General features: G+C 48.3%; 1 long non-coding RNA gene across 1 annotated transcript; it reads left to right on the top strand.

Annotated features, from left to right (window-relative positions):
- The first annotated feature begins 2,389 nt into the window (after positions 1-2,389).
- LOC140688409 (uncharacterized) lies at positions 2,390-5,156 on the top strand. The gene is made up of 3 exons (XR_012063071.1): positions 2,390-2,735; positions 2,849-2,934; positions 5,116-5,156. It is a non-coding gene; the product is annotated as an uncharacterized lncRNA (long non-coding RNA).
- The last annotated feature ends 6,990 nt before the right edge of the window (positions 5,157-12,146 follow it).

Here is a 12,146-nt window from a genome sequence, read left to right as displayed (position 1 = left end):
CTGCTAATTAGCAAGCTGCTTTGTGAAGTCACCAGTGATTTAATTGGCAAGGCTGGCTCCCAGGTTTGCCCTGCACAGAAGCGTGTCTGTCTGTCCACCCGCCTTGCCCAGCCCCACCCTGCCCACCACCCACCCAGATTCTGAGCATGATGGAGCGAGACTGTACTTCTAAGGGGCCTGCTGCTCTGGCCCAGGACTCCAGACGTGTGAGGCTATTGAAGCTGAACTTGGAGGACAGGAATCTTGGGGTGACCGGCCACTAGGAACATGAGGAACAGCAGGGGACAGGCTACACTCCAGCTCCTTAGGCACAGTCAGACCTGAGATCCGGCAGGGTACCACTTTAGGCCTGGGATGTGCTAACCAGCATCTCTGCTTCTTCACCACTTACCTCTCGATTCCCTCCTCATCGTCCCATTCCCACTGAGGCTCCCCTCTTCACACAACCAACCTGCAACAGCCTCCTCATGGTCCTGTTGCTTCCTGCATTTCCCCCACCTCCCTATTTTCCAGAATGCTCCCCCAGAGAGTTTCTCAAATGGGTACAGAACTCTATTACTCTCCTCAAAGAACTCTCCAAAAAACAGCAGGAATTAAACCAGAGCAATACTATCGAGTTCTAGCAGAGCTGGGGGAGAAAAGAATGCTGCTAGTGCAAGTGTGCACCAGAAAGGGGTGTTTTGAAAATAATTTGGCAATATCTGTTCAGATTAAGAATACACACATCTTACAGGCTCTTGAAAAGATGCTCGACATTGCTAATTATTAGAGAAATGCAAATCAAGACTACAGTGAGGTCAGAAGGAGGTCACACCAGTCAGAATGGCCACCATCAAAAAGCTTACAAATAATAAATGCTGGAGAGGGGGTGGAGAAAAGGGAGCCCTCCTACACTGCTGGTGGGAATGTAAATTGGTGCAGCCACTATGGAGAACAGTATGGAGGTTCCTTAAAAAACTGAAAATAGTTACCCTAAGATCCAGCAATCCCACTCCTGGGCATATATCCAGAGAAAACTCTAATTTGAAAAGACATCTGCACCCCAGTGTCCACAGCAGCACTGTTTACAGTAGTCAAGACATGGAAGCAACCTAAATTTCCATTCACAGATGACTGGATAAAGAAGTTGTGCTATATTTATACAGTGGAATATTACTCAGCCATAAAAAAGAATGAAATAATGCCTTTGCAGCAACATGGATGGACACACGGATGATTATACTAAGTAAGTCAGATAGAAAAAGACAAATACTATATGATATCATTTATATGTGACATCTAGAAAAATGAGACAAATGAACTTATTTACAGAATAAGAAACAGACTCACAGGCAGAAATAATTCTTAATGGTTACCAAAGTGGGGAGAGGAGGAGGCGTAAACTGGGAATTTGAGAAAAAACTATATACACCCTTGGCTCCAGCAATCATAGTTTTAGAAATTAAAACTTTAAAGAGAGTAAATATGAAGGTTTGCAAGGATTTTTTTTTTCAAGAATTTTTGGCAGTAGGCAAAATTTGGCAGAACAAATGTCCATCACTAAGGAAATGGTTAAATGAATTCTAGTATACCCCTACTATGAAACAGAAGAAGAATGAATTAGATTGACCTGATATGTCTGTAATATGAATTAGACAAGCAAGTTACATAGATCATTACACAGATACAGGCGCACACACACACATGCACACAAAACACCATCAGTGTCCAGTCTTCTGTATGCTATTTTGTGTTTGGATAGAATTAGGAGTGTCTAAGGAGATACAAGAGTTATGTTGATGCGAAAAGAATGAGAGAGGTTATTCATTGCTTACATACCTTGGAATTGTTCACTGGTTATCATGAATACGGATTACTTTTGAAATTATAAAGGAAGAATTTAATAAAAGATGACAGAAAGAAAAGGAAGGAACGGCGAAGACGAAAGACCCTTCATCATGGCTCTCCAGCTCCCCTCCGCCACCCTTTCCCCAGCCTTCCTCCCTCGTCCTCCACCCCACCCCTGCCTTCTCTCTGGCCTCTTGACATAAACACACAGGTCACAGGTCATTCCAGCTCTTATCCCTTTTCACATTCTGTCCATTTTGCCAACAACTCTCTCCCCTTCTCAACCTGGCAACATCCTTCATGGCTCCTTCCAAATGTCACTTCCTCCAGTAGCCTTGACCCGACACCCAAGATGGAGCGGGCAGTCCTTGTCTGGGCACCCCACAATCCCACATGTCCCCTGAACCTTCAGGAAACACATCCCATTATGTGTCATCATAGGGTGTGCACACTGGCCGGGGAGGCCTGGAGAAGGCATGTCCCATCACCAAAAAAAAAGCAAAAACAAAAACAAACAAACAAAAACAGTGCTTGCTGGGGCCAGTCACCTGCAGACTGACACAGAGAAGCCAGAATTCCAGATGTCAAGCGAAAGTCTCCTGATTTTTAAATATTTTGGCAACATATTCAGAGGTTTCAGAAGAGGCCTTCAGGACCACACTTGTAACAGTGAAGGAAAAGCATCCTGCGAGATGAATCTGGCTTTGGGGCAGTAGTTTTGACATCAGTATGGGGTAACGGGGTGCTTGATAATAAGGCTGTCTTGGCACTAGAGTGGGAGACTCTTCGGAACTTCTCAGGAAGCTGCCTGGGTAACGTCTGTTTTCCAGGTGCAGCACTAACTCAGCACACAGAAGAGGAGGAAGACACGGAGGGAGGACGGGAGGGAAGCGGAGGAAGGATGAAAGGTAGGGGGAAAAAAGGACAGATCAGGCAATGTGTTTAATCATTTATGAAAAAGACAAAGGAAAACATTTTCTGCCTTATTTGCAACTTCTCGGCATCTTAATTTTGCCTACAGAGTCGAATGAAGTTCTGTGAATATCGTGGAAGTGTGTGCTGGACTGTCTGCGTGCGCGGACACTGAGATGGAGCTGCGTAACCAGGGTAAGTGATTTTTAAAGAGAACTCAGGTTTCCCCTGAGCTCCCATTTTTTTACAATTACTACTAAACTAGCAGATAACCGAGTCTGGGGTAAATAAGCTGGTGTTTTGACCAAACTCTCCCCTTCATTGTTTACTAATAATACTAACAGCTCCCTATCTCCAGTGCGGTATGGCCATCTACTTATCATCTCTGGAGTATCTCGCTGCAAACCTAGAAACTCAGCAGGATCACCACCCCCTAGCTTTACAGATAAGGAATCCAAAGTCCAGAGAGGGGAAGCAACTTGCCTAAGGCCACCCCGCTAGGAGGAGGTGGAGCAGGAATCCAACCCGGTTTGGTGCTGTTGGAAAGGCAGTGCTCGCTTCTGTCAATCAGTGCTAACCTGAGACGCAGGCATCCTGCCTACACCACTGGCTCCCCTGTTGAAGAACAATCATTATGATCATCGGCCTTATCCCAATACCAACGGGAGGATGAGTTAATTCACGTTTAACTTTAAATCAACTCTCGTTTTAAAACAACAGCGACAACAACAAGAAAATGATTCGTAAAGGGGAATTTATATCGCAGGGCTCTTCATCAACCATAGATGGGTTCACTCTGAAAATAAACAGAGGGGAAGCAAAACTGTGTCGCTCTAACCTGGCTCGTTGCTGCTCCCCCCTGAAGACTGAAGCCTGGTGCTTTGTCCACGAGATGTTAGCCAGCAGTGCCGAGGTACCAAAGCTGGACCAAGACGGTCCCCTGAGTATAATGGGAGGATTATCAGATCACTGCAAAGGGCATCACATTCTTGTTACTTCACACCTGGTCCAGGGATTCCCTGAAATTCTTTCTCTGGGAAGGGCTGCGCCACCACAGGGCAAAGCTCCCTTGGGCTGCCCGAAAGCCCCGAGGATTCTTAGCAAGTGTAAGGTTTGTAAGCCTCTTCGAAATTGTGCACACCAACCAGGTCAGCTCTGATTGTGTCATTCACCATCATCCACGGAGTTCCCTCCCAGCCTCCTCATCTGCTGAGTCAGGAACATTTTTCCCTTCTCACACAGGAGACCAGCACCAGGGGACAGGAGGGGACAAGCTGCTCCCCGAGTTTTATACCCATGGGCTCATTCATCCTCCAATCACCCTGCAATAGGGACACTTAGCCCCAGCGTCCTGATGGGGAGAGTGAGGCTTAGCTCAGAGAAGTGGGACCACTTGCCCCAGGACACACAGCTGCACAGGATACAACAGGGGTTCCCACTAGCTCCCCCCGCCCACCGCCTGTGACCTTTCCACTTTATGCCTCCCCCCTCCTGGAACCCTCAGTCAGCCTGGTGGGAGACAGGACAAGGAGCAGGATGGGTTTTCCACTCAGCCCTTTATCAGAGAACCACAGAACCAGAAGAGACAGGAAAGGCGCCTTGAATCTGGAGGGGGAGGCTCTGAGTCTTAACAATGGGATGGATGCTGGATTCTTGCTTAGAAGGGGTCAGACGTTTAAACTGCCCACAAAGAAAAACTGAAAGCTTGTTTTGCCAGGGGGGTGAATCAGGAACCCTGAGAAGGGGAGGACCTACTTAAAGTCACCTGGCAAATGAGTGACATGCACGGACCAGGACCCTTGTTCTTGGCTGAGGTCCAGGTCCTTGCTTTTTAATTTCCCACCCTCCCCACAAAAACGGCAAATCCATCTGCAAAGAGTCATGTGCTTCGGACAGACAGAAAAGGGAAAATGTTCCACTTTATCAAACTCCCATACACACGGTAATGAACAGGAGTAGCAACCTGATGGAGGAAGGCCTGACACTATTTAAAGTTTGTGGCTCTACTAAAATTCATTTTCCTATTTAGATGATGGTGACTTTTATTTTCTAAGGTTGGAGGGTAGGCAGAGGATAGGGAGAGAATGACCTCTTCGCACGGGCACAATTAGAAAGAGAAATTATATTTATCTAGATTTTCCACGTCTGAGAAGCAGATGGCCATTCAGGAAAATGCAGATAAAGCAGCAGCTATCACAGAGGGTTGCGGTGAGGACTGAATGAGTTAGTACATGGCAGTGCCTTAGGACAGAGCCTGGTGTATCCTCCATGCTCAGTAAGTGCTGATTGCTATTACCAGGGAGAGAAGAAACTCAAACTATGAGTTTATATTTTTATGACTACATTTAGGTCTTCTTATCTTTTTTTCTTTTCTAGCACAGAAACACGCTCTTGTTTGGGGAAAGCTGAAAAGTGCCACAAAGTCAAGCTATTGCTAAAGTGAGCGGGGAAGATAACCAGCGTGAGGTTGAGTGTCTCTGGCTTCGTGAAATCAGGGACCAGAGAAATGAGATCTGAAGGAGGATAAAGAGAAACCAGTTTGGGGTTTGGAGTCAGATTCACCTGGGGTCAAATGCTGACTAGGTCACTTCATTGCTGCATGACCTTGGGCAGATGACAAACTCCCAAACTCTCTCCATCTGTGAAAGGAGTAACTATTTATGGCGGGGGGCGGGAGGTGGGGAAGTGGTGAAGATTAATTGAAATTCTAGCGAGTTAAGGGTTTGGGGCAAACGAAGATTTCAGTTTTTCTTTGGGGACAATTTAAAAGTCTGACCTCTCTCCGCAAGAATCTAGTGTCAGTTCCAGTGGTTACCCCTCCCAATTCAAGGTTCATTCCAAGTCGCTGGGAAAGGTGCCCTTTGGAGCCAGGTGAGTAATACTTCCAGTTTCTGCCACTGTTTCCATTTCTAGATTTATTCATTTACTCAACCAATGTTTATTGAGTCCCCTCACTGTGTCAGGTGATCTTCAGGGCACATGACAAATTTCAGGGACCCTGATCAGACCTAAATGGATCCAGGCTAGGTCTCTGCATCAGAGGGTCCTCGAAGCCAGAAGGCGCAGGGTAGCTCTGGGGCAGGGTATCTGGAGCCCAACTTCAATTCTGAGGAGCAAGTGAAGTCCTGAATGTGGAAAGGGCTTTCTGAAGCTTACATCTCAGGATGCTTTGCATTTATATCACCACTGTGAGGGTGAAACCAAAAAAACCAAAAAACAAAAAAGTAAGCTTTAGCTTAGCTCCAATGCCCCAACCCCTCCCCTAGAAATGACTAATAAAATTTTGAATAATTGCTTCTAATTGTCTTCATCCTTAAAGGTAAAGCAAATCTTGCTTATTCCCCACCAAGTGACTGGGGGTGGAGCAACTGGAAGAGATTCTAGTTTCCTTAATTTAAAAAAATATAATTATGTCTATGAAGTAACTCCCCAAATTTCCTTTTCCCCTCCCCGCCCGTGCCCAGTCAGCTACGGTCTGAAGCCAAAGCAATTTGGAGGCCACCAGATAAGAGAGATTTCAGATTCCCACCAAACTCTTTGGCAATCCGTAAGGCAAGATGCACTTTCTCCCGGTGCCCTCACTTGTAATTGAGCCCCTCCCAGACTCTACAGTTCCATCTGTCTAATTGGAAGAAAATAGCAAAAGTAGATACTTCATCGTCGCTCTGAGCAATTCCAGATGCCTTCCCTCCCACCTACACAGCAGCTTCTGCCTCAGGCAAGATACAGACATTTTTAGACTCAGCCAAACCCTGATCTGCATCTCTGCCAGGTATTTACTAGTTGTGAGAAACTCTTATCAAGCCTTAAGCTTGAATTTTCTCCTCCTTAAGGAGGAATGAGGGCCTTTTCATCACAGGGTTGCTTAAGGTATGAGAGGGAGCTGACAGTTACCGAAGCCTGGTTTAAAGCTCATCTCAGCCCAGTTTAGTATGGGTAATTTTCCTGGTTTTACAGATGGGCAAACTGAGATGGGGTGGGGCCGGGGAGTCAGAGATTTGTAAATGGCTGCGGGGCAAGATGCAAACCCTCGGTGCCCTCCTGGATGGCTGCACTGGTTCCATAAAACTGCTTCCTAGAGTCACCTCTTCCAGGGAGCCCTCTGGGTGTTTCTGTGCAGACAAAAGTCAGGGGCCTGGGCCCTGCTTGTGGGCACCTCTCTCTCCAGTGCAGGCAGGGGTTGGGAAGGTGCCAGCAAGCTGTGCCCAGGGGCTGGGAAATGAGAGCTACTTCATGCTGTTTGACTAAACCATTTCTTCCTCCCTTGATCCCCATCCCTCACTTGACAGAGTTGTTAATCCACTTCCTTCTCAAGAGGTGGGTAGTTATTCCCATTTTTCAGAAAAAAGAAAAAAAAAGGCTCTGAAAAGTGAGCTTCTCAGGCCTCACATTATCCAACTTTGGATCACTGGGTCACAGGTGTCTGTGCTGTCAGGCAGATCTGTTGAAAAGGGTGGTAAAAAATATTATCAAGAATGATTTCGGAAATGACAGTCACAGTGGAATATATTTTCAGTTCAGGGGTGGGATTGGGGTGGGTAAAAACTGTAGCCACTTATCATGAAATAACACTGCCGGATACTGAAATTTTCAATATAAATTTCATTGGACCATTTCACGATGTTTAGGTCTGCACAAATCAGAGTTCCAGGGAAAGAAGTCAATAAATGACAACCAAAAAGCTAAAATAAAAATAAATAAATAAAGTAATGATTTAAGAAATGATAATAATAGCCAACATTTACTAAATGCTAGATACTCCAACATTACAGATGAGGAAATGCGGTACAGAGAGGTGAAGCGAATTCTGCGGAGTCCCACAGGAAATCAGTGGCTCAATCCTGTTTCAACCCTCCAGGAAGCTACAAGCAGAACCATTACTGCCACTCCAGAGTGGGGTGCCTGATGGAGCAGGGGAGGTAATTGGGTTTCTTTATGTATTTTTAAGTTAATTTTTTATTTTATTTTTTAGTGGAGGTTCTGGGGATTGAACCCAGGACCTTGTGCATGCTAAGCATGTGTTCTACTGCTGAGCTACACCCTCCCCCATGTTACCTGCTTTTTTATAAGGCTTCTCACCTAGTCCTCACCAGCAACCGTCTTTTCTGAAAGAGGATACTGAGGACCCCAGTGCAGTGATGGTGGCAAATGGTTAATAAGTCTGGGGTGGATTTGAACATTGAACTACAGAAGGAGCAGAAATCAAGGCTCTTTCGCCTTTCACAAACCTCACACCTGCTGTGGCCATAAACAACTAGAAGTCTCCACGAGCTGGACTGGACCATTCCTCTCTGAGATTGTGGACCCACAGGGAGGCACCGCATTTGCCTCCATTTCTTCCTCCCTCCTCCGAGAATGTTCCTATTGTGGGCTTCTTCGAGGAGGACCCCGTCGAATTAGACACGGCCCACAGCAGATCCCAGGCCAGCCACTCTCCTGTCCGTGCCTCGATCTCTTTATCTGTACAATGGGGAGCCATTAAAACCCAGGCTTCAGTTAGCTTGTGTAATCCGTGTAGCGCTTTGGCAAAGGCCCCTTCTCTCCAGACCTGGGTCCTGACCTTAGCCGGCGGGGGCCGTGGTAAACCGATTGGAGAGTCCAGAACTGCATAAGCAAGAGATGTCACCCCTTCCCCCGCTCCCCTCAAAGAACCCCAAGCAGCGACCCCGAGTGCAGAGTGCCCGTCTACTCGCCTTCCTGCTCTGTAACTCGGAAGGTGATTTCTCAAATGCCTGGAAATACACACGCTCAACTGAGGTCTAGTCTTACCCCATTCCTGATCCGCACAGCACAGGTAAGAAAAATGAGCTCAGAGAGGAGCAGTCTTTTGCCCGAGGTCACACAGCGAAAGACGGGGGAGGGGGGATGGTGGGGGAGCGGTGTTGTGGAATTCCAGGCGGACCTTGGCGCCCGCTTGTCTGCCCGCTTCTGATACCCGGGTTCGGGAGAATAGGCCGCTAACGAGCGGCCCATTAGGAGGAATTGTCACTCCTCTGGGAGCGAGGTTGTCCCATTAGGGCGAATTGTCATTCCTCCTGGAGCGAGGTTGTCCCGGCTCCGCGCAGGCTGAGTGCCGGGGCCGAGAGCAATTAACGCGGCTCCGGCGCGGGCAGCCGCCTCTGCCCGGGGCAGCGGGGGCGGGGCGGGGCGGGGGCGGGGCGCCCGGCGCGGCTGGAGCCGGTCACCCGGCGCAGCCCCTTCCCCGGAGCCCGCCTTTCATCTCCCCGCGCCTGGCGCCTGCCCGCAGCCCTGGCCCGTCTACAGCCCCCTCCTCCGCCCCTCCCCCGCCTCCTCCGAGTCGCCGGGATCCGGCGATCGGTCCTGGGGGTTGCGAACGCGGCGGTCCGCGCGCCGTCAGCCCTGCTCGGCGTTCGCACCGGGACTTGCGGTGCGCGTGCGCGGCTGCTCCTCTCCCCGCCGGGGCGCGTGCAGCACGCCCGGGGCGCGCGGGAAGGTGGGGCGCCGCGGGTCTGCGAGCGGGGGCCGGTGCCGCGAGGGGGGATGCTCGGGTCCTCCGCCTCCTGCCCGCGTGACCCGGCCGCAGAATTAGCGCTTCCTAGCCTCAGGCTTCTCATCTGTAAAATAGGGGAAATAATTTCTGCCCGGAGCGATGTGTTGGAAGAAACAAATGAGATCCTGGAGGGCAGGTCTAGGTACTAACGCAGAGTTGACGATTTGTAGTGACTGAATTCCGATGGGAACCTCACGTTTCTGCCTGCGAATATGTCACCAGGAACTAAACTTTACTGAATGACCCCTAAGTGCCAAAGCCAGTCTCTAGCTGACACTTTTCCGAGCGAGCCAAATTCTCGGTGCCGGAGATTTTACGAAGAACCCATCGTGAACTCCGTGATAGGGGGCGACGCGCCTCATTGAGGCTATGTGGCAGAGAGAACGCATTCGATGAATTGTTGCTGCTTTTTGATATACAATATTATGGTGAGGGTTTTTTTGGGGGGCGGGGATCCCCTACACCTGCTAGTTATTTTATGTAGCTCCTTGAATTGAATAGCAACGACAGCCATCCTGGTTAGGGGTTATGATCTCTCATTTTAGACATTAAAAATCAGGCTAAGGAGGAGAAGTAACGCGACCAGCGTCTCGCGGCCAGGAAGAGGTGAATACGATATGCTGAAAACGCAGGCAACGCAGGAGCAAATGCCCAGACAGGACTTTCCATAAAGGGCTAGACCTGTGTTGAGGTTGCACTCTTTTCAGAGCAGAAGAGAGACGCTTTCCAGAATTGTCTCCAGTCCAGGAGGGAGCTTTCGGGAGGGAGCTGGCAGAAGACTGGACGGGCAGACACGTTGCTCCATGGACATCTCTCCTGCTCACGGCCAGAGCTTGGCACCCTGGCTTTGAACACCAGCTGTTTGTTTGTTGTTTTAAATCTTTACTGTTTTCTCATGTCTGGCTTCATCATTTTCTTCCTCTACCTGGACATCAGGACCAGAGCTTAGGGAGGAGAACCTACCTTATCTTGTCCCAGAAAAATTCATCAAAATAGAAGAGTTCTAGGAGTATTGATTTTAAAAAATCCCAGGAATGAGCCTGCACACCCCTACATCGACAAATATTAACAAACAGTTTTCAGGAACAGTTACAAAACTCTGGCTGGGTAGAGCCCAACTGAACACTGAATCCTTTTGTACATTTTGGCAGCTGAGGGCTAAACGAATTTCAGGTTTGCTTTCAAAACATATAGCCTGCATCTTGCTAGGTATCTCTAGAAGGCACGGAACTTAGATCTGGCTCTACCTGTACTGTATTTGAGATGCATATCGTCAACTATCATCAAGTGTGACTCAAGGGGAAAATGCATAATGCACATATCTCCAGATGGCTTTCATAGTTGTGTTTTCTCTGAGCTTCCAGTTTGTTTATATATATATATATATGTATTTGTTTGTAGTGGTGGGAGAGGGACCTAGAAGTTTTTAGAAGGCTGTGGTTAGAACGTCTTTACTTTTTAACTTTTTTTCAGGACCATTTCTAATCAAACAGAATTAAGTGGCCAGTGCCTAATGTATTTATCCTCCAAGATTCAGATAACACCTGGTTATCCTAGGCCAGCATATTTTCCCTACAGGCAGAGGTTTGGGGTGAAGGAAGCAGTGCATCAGAGAGGTGCTCTGGGAAGTGGATCTGGGGGCGGGGGGGGGGGGGGTCAAGTTTCCAAAACTCTTGAACTGGAAGGTAACTCTGAGCTTTGCTCATTTCAGTAATTAAAAAAAAGGTCCCCTCCTCCCAAGGTTTTGGAAACTGCTCAGCTAGCCTCTGCTGTGCCAAGGTGCCTGAGCTGGGACACTTCCCTTCACCTCATCACTTGTAGGGGTAATCGGTCAGATATATGAAAAGGCAGCTACAGCCTGGACAGAGTCCTTTGAAGCCACAGGTGCTGGCCCAGCGGCCTGCAGAGAGATTGGAGGCCTCTGCGAATTGGAAGCTTGCTCTCCCCTTTCCTGGACTGAGACAGTCATCACTAAGGCTTTGAGATGTAATTACCCAGGGTATAATTTGAAGTGGGGTAAGGATATCTATACTTTATTTTTTTTTTAACCAGGTGCAATGACTGAAAATGTGCTTCACCAAAAGATACACAGGCCTCGGGTGTGCAAACTTGGCACCCAGCATTTGTGAGATTTGCAAGGGAAGGGGAGGCGGGGGAAGCGTTAGATATTATCGATGCCTTTTCCTCCCTCCTCCTCCCCCTTGAAGGCAAACACTGGCACCCTGACACACATGACAAACATAGACTCAAACAAACGCATGAACACACAGTGTTCATGAGAAAAAAAGTCTAGACGTTGTCCACAGAGGAGATTCAGGGGAAAGAAACTCGCGGATTCCAAGTTTCTGAGAGCGCGCTGGCTTTGTTTCCCAGTGGAAGAGATGGAGAGCACTGGTTTGTATTTTCCAGTCGGAACTATTTGGGAGAGGACAGCCGTGACCACCATCTCCGGCTTGCTCTGGCCCCTCTCCTAGGGGAGTTATAGTGATAGCGGACGCTGTGGGGCACTTGCTAATAGAGAAAATATCTTCTCTTCTAAGCGCCGAGCGTGGAGTGTTTCCTTTAGCAGGGATGCTGGCCCGTGCTTTCAGTGCTGATGCCTAAAATTGTTAAGTTAGCCCAGTTTGGGCCCATAGTAGGAGCTTCATAAATGTTGCTGCAATGTCAGTTGCAGTGTCTGGCGGCTTTTGGCGGGGGGGGCGGGGAGGTGGGGTGGTTGTAGGCGCGGGGTACCTTTTTAAGAAGAGGGGTCAAAAGAGAGAAGAAATGGAAGTCGGCGAACTTCCTCTTTAAATAATCGGCCTTAATTACGCCTGGACTTTTCAGTTTTGGCGTGATTATAACCCTTGAGGGATCGCCTAATAACAACTCTGCTGACTGCTCCTGTAATTAACTC

Source organism: Vicugna pacos, chromosome 22, assembly GCF_048564905.1.
Source record: "Vicugna pacos chromosome 22, VicPac4, whole genome shotgun sequence".
Taxonomy (NCBI): domain Eukaryota; kingdom Metazoa; phylum Chordata; class Mammalia; order Artiodactyla; family Camelidae; genus Vicugna; species Vicugna pacos.
The sequence above is the reverse complement of the archived record's forward strand: the minus strand, read 5'-3'. Positions and strand labels throughout refer to the sequence as shown.